The 8418-nt window shown below is 33.2% G+C and overlaps 1 pseudogene; it reads right to left on the bottom strand.

Annotated features, from left to right (window-relative positions):
* Window positions 1-855: 855 nt before the first annotated feature.
* Window positions 856-8418, bottom strand: part of LOC112522820 — a 14708-nt pseudogene continuing 7145 nt past the window's right edge.

Genomic DNA, 8418 nt, shown 5'->3' with positions numbered 1-8418 from the left:
TTGCGTAAGTACAACTTATTAAAACTCAATTTTTAAATTTATGTAACTAACTGCAGATAAACATAATCAAATACAAGATAAATATATATTTTAAATATAGAAAATCTAAAATATAATTAAGATAATCATTGAGTTATAACAGAATGTTTAATTATTTTATAAAAAAAATTATATTATTAAACAAAAAATAAATTACTTTGTTGTTAAATCTAAATTAAATTATAATAAAAAATTGAATTAAATAAATTACACCAAAAAACGAGAATTACTAAATAGTCAATTTGATGCTAATATCGATTTATGTTTCTTCAAAATTTTATGTCATCTTCAAATTTATATTTCATTTAAAAATAAAAACATTATCATTTTCTCGAAATCACATAAAATCGTATTATATCGATAGAGACGAAGAATATAACTAAACATTAAAATCGAGATTTATCTCGCTATATTGCACGAGTACCCTTCTAGTAATTATAAATGAACATGTGGAAATTACTGAAAATGTATTGAAATAGAAATGTAATACTTGAACTTTTGTTGTCTGAAAATAAGTGTAATAGTTATAAGAGATTTTATGATAATTATCTTATATATTTACGAGTAAAATTAAAATAAAGTTATATTATCAAGGTTAAAACAGACAATTACTAACATTTGTCATTCATCGGTTAAAAAAACAAACAATATTATCAATTCTGTTTTTAGCACCACCTCTTATCAATTAGAAATGAAACAAAATTTCAGACTTTAGCACCTTTTAAGAAACAAATTACACCTGAAACACGTCTTCCAACAAAGATGTTCCTGTCTTCGACTCCAATATCTCTATGATATATCTAAGCTTAGAAATGGTTACATAGAAGCCGATAATTTGTCCTGAACTTGTGATGTTAGTGTAGAGCACAAGGAATTAAACCGGGGGTGGTGTATGGGCCCTGAAATAAACTCTTGGAAATCAGTCTGTATGCGGCCTCCGTCAAGTGTATTCCATCCCAACTCACATATGTATATGGTCGATCACACACGCTCGTGTTAGGATATCCACATTCCGCCAATAAGTTATAGTTAAACGGCCCTCCACCTCCACAACACGCCTTCAAAGCCCCGTTTGTGAATCCTACAAACCATATATTCCATCCCGACATCAACATCAAAATCCTAGAATGGCAAATGAATTGGTAGGTAATTTGTGCATGTATCTACATAAACGAAGACCCTTTTCCCATTCCGGACAGTAAACCAAACCAAACCAAACCAAAGGAACCTTGAGAATTCACATAAAATAGGGTCTAGGGAGGGTAGCATGTACACAGACCTTACCCTTATTCCTACACCACAAGGACATCCAATCCTTTTGGAGGACCCCGTTATACTTGTATCAAAACTATAAATCGACTTGATGAGTAATGAATAAAATAAAATATAAAAGTTCTTAAAAATTAAAACAACAAAAACGTTTTAAAATGACAAAGAAACATATGAAATTCACTTAAATAGAATCATTCTTCTAAAAAAAATCAAAAACAGTAAGGGGCCGTTTACCAAACTCTAATTTGGGTAAGAGCTTACCGAGTCACATTACCTAACTGGATGAATGCGGTAAGGACCAACAATCTATACCTGGTAAGAGCGAGGCAAGAAAAATAGTCTTATCCGGTAAGTGAGGACGATGACTCTTACCATGGTAAGCGCTTACCGGGTAAATTGTTGCATACAATGTCGTTTTCGTGAACTAAAATCTTACCAGATAAGTGAATAACAATGTTGAATTTTATTGGTAATCGCTTACCGGTTAAGTGTTTGGTAAACGACCCCTAAGTCGACTAAAAGATTAACAGCCTATTTATTATATTGGGATAAAACATTATAAGTGGGAAAGGTTAAAACATATATAATTGAGTAAAAGCTAAAACATGCATAAGTAGGCCCCGAAAATTTTAGGGTCCCCATTCCATATCTCAAATTGGGACACCCTCTATCAGTCTATCCTTTGGGGTAGAGAGGTCGTTTCCGGCTTGTAAAAATGTTGCAGCACGAGAATTTTATCGGAGGTCCACCATCTTAGTACTACTCTCACCGCAAGACACTTAACTAATGGAGTTCTTATGGAATCCAGTGCATTAGTGTTGGCCTAATCAAACCCCCATGTCAGTTAGTGATCGTGCCAAGTTATTTGAGTTTATAACATGTTACATACCAAATTTATTTGGAGAACCGGTAGATTTGCATGGCATCATTGTAGTAGTTAGCGTAGATGACAACGACATCAGGATGAAGCTCTCGAATCTGATTTAGTTCTGTTTGCAACAGTTCATTGTGGTATTCAGCAAACTTATTCAGCCGGATGAGGCAACCGGTTGTGTTATCATACTCTTCCGTTTATGAACCACATACCGTCAAGTACGATGAATGGCATTCAATTGGTAGGTTTCCTGGAACAACTAGTGTCTGAGCCCCCATCTCAATCAACTTCTGTATTTGAAACTATTAAACTCAAGCCAAAGAAAAAGCATACACTACCAAAAAGAACTCAAATAAAGGGCCTGTTTCTTGGTAGCTTAATGAGCTTCATGGAACTCACAGCTTAGCTTATTCGGTCAGCTATACATGACTTTTTGATAGTGACTTAATGATATAGAAAGTGACTTATTTAGTAAGCTTCTAGGGGGAGCTTTATGCAGAAAGCCAAGTTTTTTCCAAACATGTCCCTCTCAATTTAAAAACCACTCTTTACATCTAAGAAAAAACCCTCCCAAACAAAAATCTTCTCAATCTATACAGACAGATTAATCCACACAAACATCTTTATTTATACAGGACTTTATGGAAAACCAACCAAACAGCCCCTAAAACAGTTTGGTATATGCACCCGCATGTGGGGTTTGGGGGTGAGAAGTACACATGATTTAAGTAGCTTCTTACATTGACTGCTGACACAAAGTTAATAAAAATCGTAGTTACTAAAGTTATACAGATGAAACTTTAAAAGTAAGGTTTTCATGTTTCCTTAATCGTTGGACTCATATAGACACTCTAAATAAAGGTAAAATAGCAAGGATTTTATGTTTCTTTAATCATTGGACTCATATCGACACTAAATAAAAGTAAAATAGCTATAAGATGGAGATGTAAGTATGATAACTTATTTTTTCTTGGTGATTATGTAACATCTCAGGCAACCGTACCATACCAAATATTGTCTGCTTTATCTACACTTATACTCACGGTTTTAAAGTGCGTCTTATAGGAGGTATATCCGGTCCTTATAAGGCAACCTTTGTTCATCTCCCCAACCGATGTGGCATCTTACAGATTCTTTTATCCTTAAACTCTTAGAAGCATATAACTTATTTACCTGAAGCGTTGCCGCAAATAAAAGGCAAATATTGTTTAAACCATGACAATTGAACTTGTAATGATGAATTTGTAATGCCATTAAGAATCCCTCTTGGTTCAAGAAACGACGAGTCCAATGCAGTCGCACCCGCAACCGCAAAATTCACTCCGTGTCCCAACTCCCTCACGTTGTCACTTCCCTTGTCGATCACATACGGTGAAAGCAATGGCAATCCAAGGCTCTCGGCTTCAGAAACCAAGGAAAAAAAACATAGTCATTCACAATGAATATGTACTATTTCAATTCCAAAAAGAATACAACATTAAAAGGGTTTACTCTAAGCCTCCTTTTAGCAACTACTTCTAGATTATGATTAAAAAAAAAAATCTCATTAAAAGAGGTACCAATGTCTAGATTAAAACTTGAAAGAAAGAAAAACTAGAGAATGTTCTCCAAACTTTAGGGGGCATTTGGTTCGATGGAATGGTTTTGAGCGATCTGAATTTCATGGAAGGATTTGAAAACAATGGTGTGTTTGGATTGTAGGATTTGAAATTGAATTCCACTATTTATAAATAGTTAAATTACTTATTTATTAATTCATTGTTACAAAACAAATGTTTTTAACATATTCTAAAACATTATTACATATAAATCCTATGAAATCCCGTGAAATAGCAACCATCCGAGAGTAATTTCAAAATCCTATGTTTGTGGGACCAGGATTTCAAATCCGGAAAATCTTTCAAAGCGAACATGGAATTGGAATGAAATTCAATTCCATAACTCTTTCAAATCCAATCCAATCGTGCAGACCAAATGGAAGATGACAGAATTTAATGCACAATTGGTACCATGAAGAAGATCTGAGGAACATGTTGTCTCATTAATGAAATGATACGTCAATGTCATAAAAGCATCAAGCCTGACCGTTTTGATTGAATTTAGATGAACAATAGCAGCAGTAGTAGCGACATTTGTAAGAGAACCTAGATTCAAAATTATCATGATCATACTATTATCAAAATCCGATTTAACCAGAATATGAAATGTGAACTTCCGAATCACAGATACCTAAAATTGAACAAAACCAGTCCAATTCGTTTCTATTTTGGTGCAATGCAATCAATCAAGGTCCAAATTGCTTCAAATCTACCAGTTTACTTCAATCAGTGCTTCCAGGGGATCAAACATATATAACCTAACATAATCGACGACATTGAACACCAGAGAGAGACAGAGAGGAGTTACCTAGGAAATCGATGATGAGACAGCCATTGGAGCAACGACCGTTGGATTGATCATAAAAGTTTTGGCCGTAAGGCGGCAAAAGAACTGAAATGACTCGGTTGGTTACGGATGCAAGTTGTTTAAGGTTTCCAGTGTCAGCTAGGGAGTCACCGAAGCTGATGATGGTCGTATAACATCCATTAGCATACTGGTTACCGCTCCATAACAGTTGCAAAATCACGAAGCAGCTTGTAAAAGACCAGGAGCTTGAAGTAAACGCCATTGATGAAGAGCTCAAGCCTCAAAAATGGTCTGTCTTCTCATCACTCCTTTAAATAAAATAGAATTTTGCATCATTGCTTTTGTCATGGCAACTTATAAAAACTACAATGGATCTTAATTCCAACCCACTTTTTGATTCCGCCATTGATGATGTTGACCTTGGGGTGAACGTCGATCAGGCGTGGATTGTTGCTCTCTCAATAAACCAGGGGTTGTTAGACCATCCGATTAGTACTTTAACATTTATTATGGTATATTTTGGATTGATTATAAAAACAACTTGTTTTATTTTGGTACGATATCGGTAATAAACACTTTTGAGTGTTTGGATAAACAGCTTATACCGTTGTTAAACCGGTAATAATGAGTTTTTGAAAAAGTTAAATCTTTCTAGCTTATAATAAGTTGATGAGAACTTTTGTAGAAAAACATAAATTGTTTCAAATAAACAATCTTATGTTTGGTGTGCCATGGGACAAAAATGAGATGGGACAGCATGAGACTAAAGTAATATTTCATAAGACTGTTCTTCAGGTGTTCCGTTCCACCAAAAAATGTGGAACAACATGTGACTAAATTTGAAATTACAATATTATCCTTATTGTTTCATATCAATACAAAACCTCATCTTTTCTATCAGCCTCCATTTCCACGAGTTTTCTTATTCCAGTCGAAACCCTCCATTTCAGGTACGGTTTATCCTCAATATTCCATGGTTATCGTTTCTCCTCTTTTCTATCAGGTACAATTTCTCCTCTTTTCTTCTTCCAGCCTCCATTTCCACGAGCTCAAAACCCTCCATTTCAGGTACAATTTCTCCTCAATATTCCATGGTTATCGTTTTTTTTACTGTTGAATATCATTGTTCTATGGCTGATTATACTTTTGTATCGATTTCTGACTGTTGAATACCTAACATTGCTTATGTATTATCTCTTGCTGGGTTTTTGTCGAATTAGATTGTGTTACAAATGCAATACCAACATTTAGAGGTGCTCAAAAAACCCGATCAACCCAACCCAACCCAACGAGAAATAATTCAACCCGAAACAACCCGATGTCTAATCGAGTTATAAAAAATTTAAACCGTATGTATTGGGTTGATATTGTTTGAACCCAACTCAACCCGATGAACCCGATATCCATTTATTTCTTGGATTTAATATGATTGTTGAATTTCTATTAATATATACAATAGACAATTACACTATCACGTACGCTATTCATATACACATCTTTTCAATCTATTCACATCTCTATATAACTCATTCGTATATATGTTCAGTACCTATAAACATATATACGTAAATTGAGAAAATTAACTGGATGTGATATACGTAAGAAGTATGGATAAGTCGTATCAAATGATTGATGATGAAAAAAAATATGAGTAGAGAAATAACATATTCAATGTTAGAAGAATATTTTAATGCACCAAAGTATCAACCCAACCAACCCGTACGATTTGGGATGGGTTGAGTTGCACTTTTGTTTGGGTTGGATTGGGTTAAGATTTTTCAAACCACAAGCATTGTGTTGGGTTGTTCAAATGTCTTCAACCCGATCAAGTCAACCCATGAGCACCTCTACCAACATTTTCCATTTATGGCAGTTGCTAATGAGTTTGTGTTGTTTATAAGTTATCACTTGGACATTTGGCAAATCAGTATTTGAAGTGGAATTCATCCATTTGATCATAGAAGTTAAAAGGATCTTTTTTTTTAATTATGAACGTATTTACAATTGTTGTTTTGGAATATTTTAAACTTATGTTCGTTTTTTACAATTGTTGTGTTACAATCATGTATATAAATTTAGAAAATAGTATAAATGTCATAGATGTAAATATTGAAATATATTTTGGTTGATTTATGTCACTTACAATCATTATATGATGTAAAATAACATTAAACAACATATAGGGGCAATCTGGTCATCTTAACAGTTTTGTTCAGTCATATTCTAGTCGTACCAAAAGTAGAACAAACAATTTAGTTCAGTCATGTCCAGTCCACTCCAGTCAGGGGTGGCAATGGGTCATGTTGGGTTGGGTTTGAGTTCAATCCATTTATTAAACAAGTTGAAAATCCCAACCCAACCCATTTAATTAAATGAGTTGAGATTTTTTAACGCAATCCAACCTGTTACCTAAATGAATTGATTGTGGGTTGACATATTTACGATTTTTTTTTAATCCAACCTGTTAAATAAATGGGTTGAACCTGGATTAACCCATTTAATTTTAATTTTTTTAAAAAAAAGACTAGACTGTTATTTAATTTTTTGAATAAAACACAACCACAAATACAAACAAATTATTCAAAGTTTGAATAGAACACAACCACAACAAATATATTGTTCAAAATAAGTTGGATTGGAATTTGGAGACGATAAGGGAGTAATAGACTAAGGGTGCGTTTGGTTTGCATGAATATTTCTGAGGGATTTGGATTCCTTGGAGGGATTTGGATTCCATGGGATTTGGATTGGATTGGATTTAAAATCCATTCCTGTGTTTGGTTTGCAGGATTTGGATTGGATTTGAAATCCATTCATCTGCTTGATTTGTAGGATTTGTAGGATTTGGATTTGAATCGAGATTTTTTTTTTTGTAATTATTTTAATCACCAAATATCTTTCATTTTCTTAAATTTATCTATTTAACCAACAAACCTAAAAATTTAACAATCAAACATTTTCATCCAAAATCCCGGAGCCCGGCAAAGATTCTTTTAACGATTGTTCAAGAAATGTTAAATAACCCGATTTAAAGCCATTATCGGCTTTAAATGCTCCCGTATTCACCATAATAAGTAAAGCTTGAACGAGTTTTGTTTCTTCAATATTCGTCCAAACTTATATTTCACCCTTACAGCCATAGAGCTACTTACTTAAATGGGCTTCAGCTCACATCATGAGACATAATATTCAGCATAAGTTCATCAACAGCCCACAGTTGGACACTTGGACATAATAGATGTTTTCCATACTTTTTTATCAACATTTACACATTCTCATTCTTGGGAAACCTTCATTCCAGAGTAAGTATGTTTATGAAATAATTACGTTTCATAAACATACTTACTAGATATAATGGAGGCGATTGGAATTTGAAGTTTTATTTCACGACGATAGGATTTTTAATTAATAATAAAACAAAATTAAAAATTAGAATACTAGATATAATATTAAGAATAAATAAAATTATATAATATTTTAAATTAGTTGAAAACAGGTCGAAAAATTCAACCCAACCCATTTTATTAAATGGATTAGACGAGTTGACCTATTTATCTAAATGTTGAAAATCTCAACCCGACGTGCTAATTTCAGGTTGGATTCGTGTTAGGTTAGCGGGTTGGGTCATTTTTTGCCACTCATAACTCCAGTCCAGTATTGTTTTGTCTTAACCAGTATGCATACCAAACGCTACCTAAATGTTGTATGATGAATACAATTTCTTATTTTAAATTGATAAACACAATATATATATATATATATATATATATATATATATATAGATAGATTAAAGTTATATGAAACATTAAAAAATTTATTTTTCTAAA

This window comes from Cynara cardunculus (assembly GCF_001531365.2).
Source record: "Cynara cardunculus var. scolymus isolate 2C chromosome LG 12, CcrdV1, whole genome shotgun sequence".
In the NCBI taxonomy this organism is placed as follows: Eukaryota; Viridiplantae; Streptophyta; class Magnoliopsida; order Asterales; family Asteraceae; genus Cynara; species Cynara cardunculus.
This window is presented reverse-complemented; position numbering and strand designations above follow the sequence as displayed.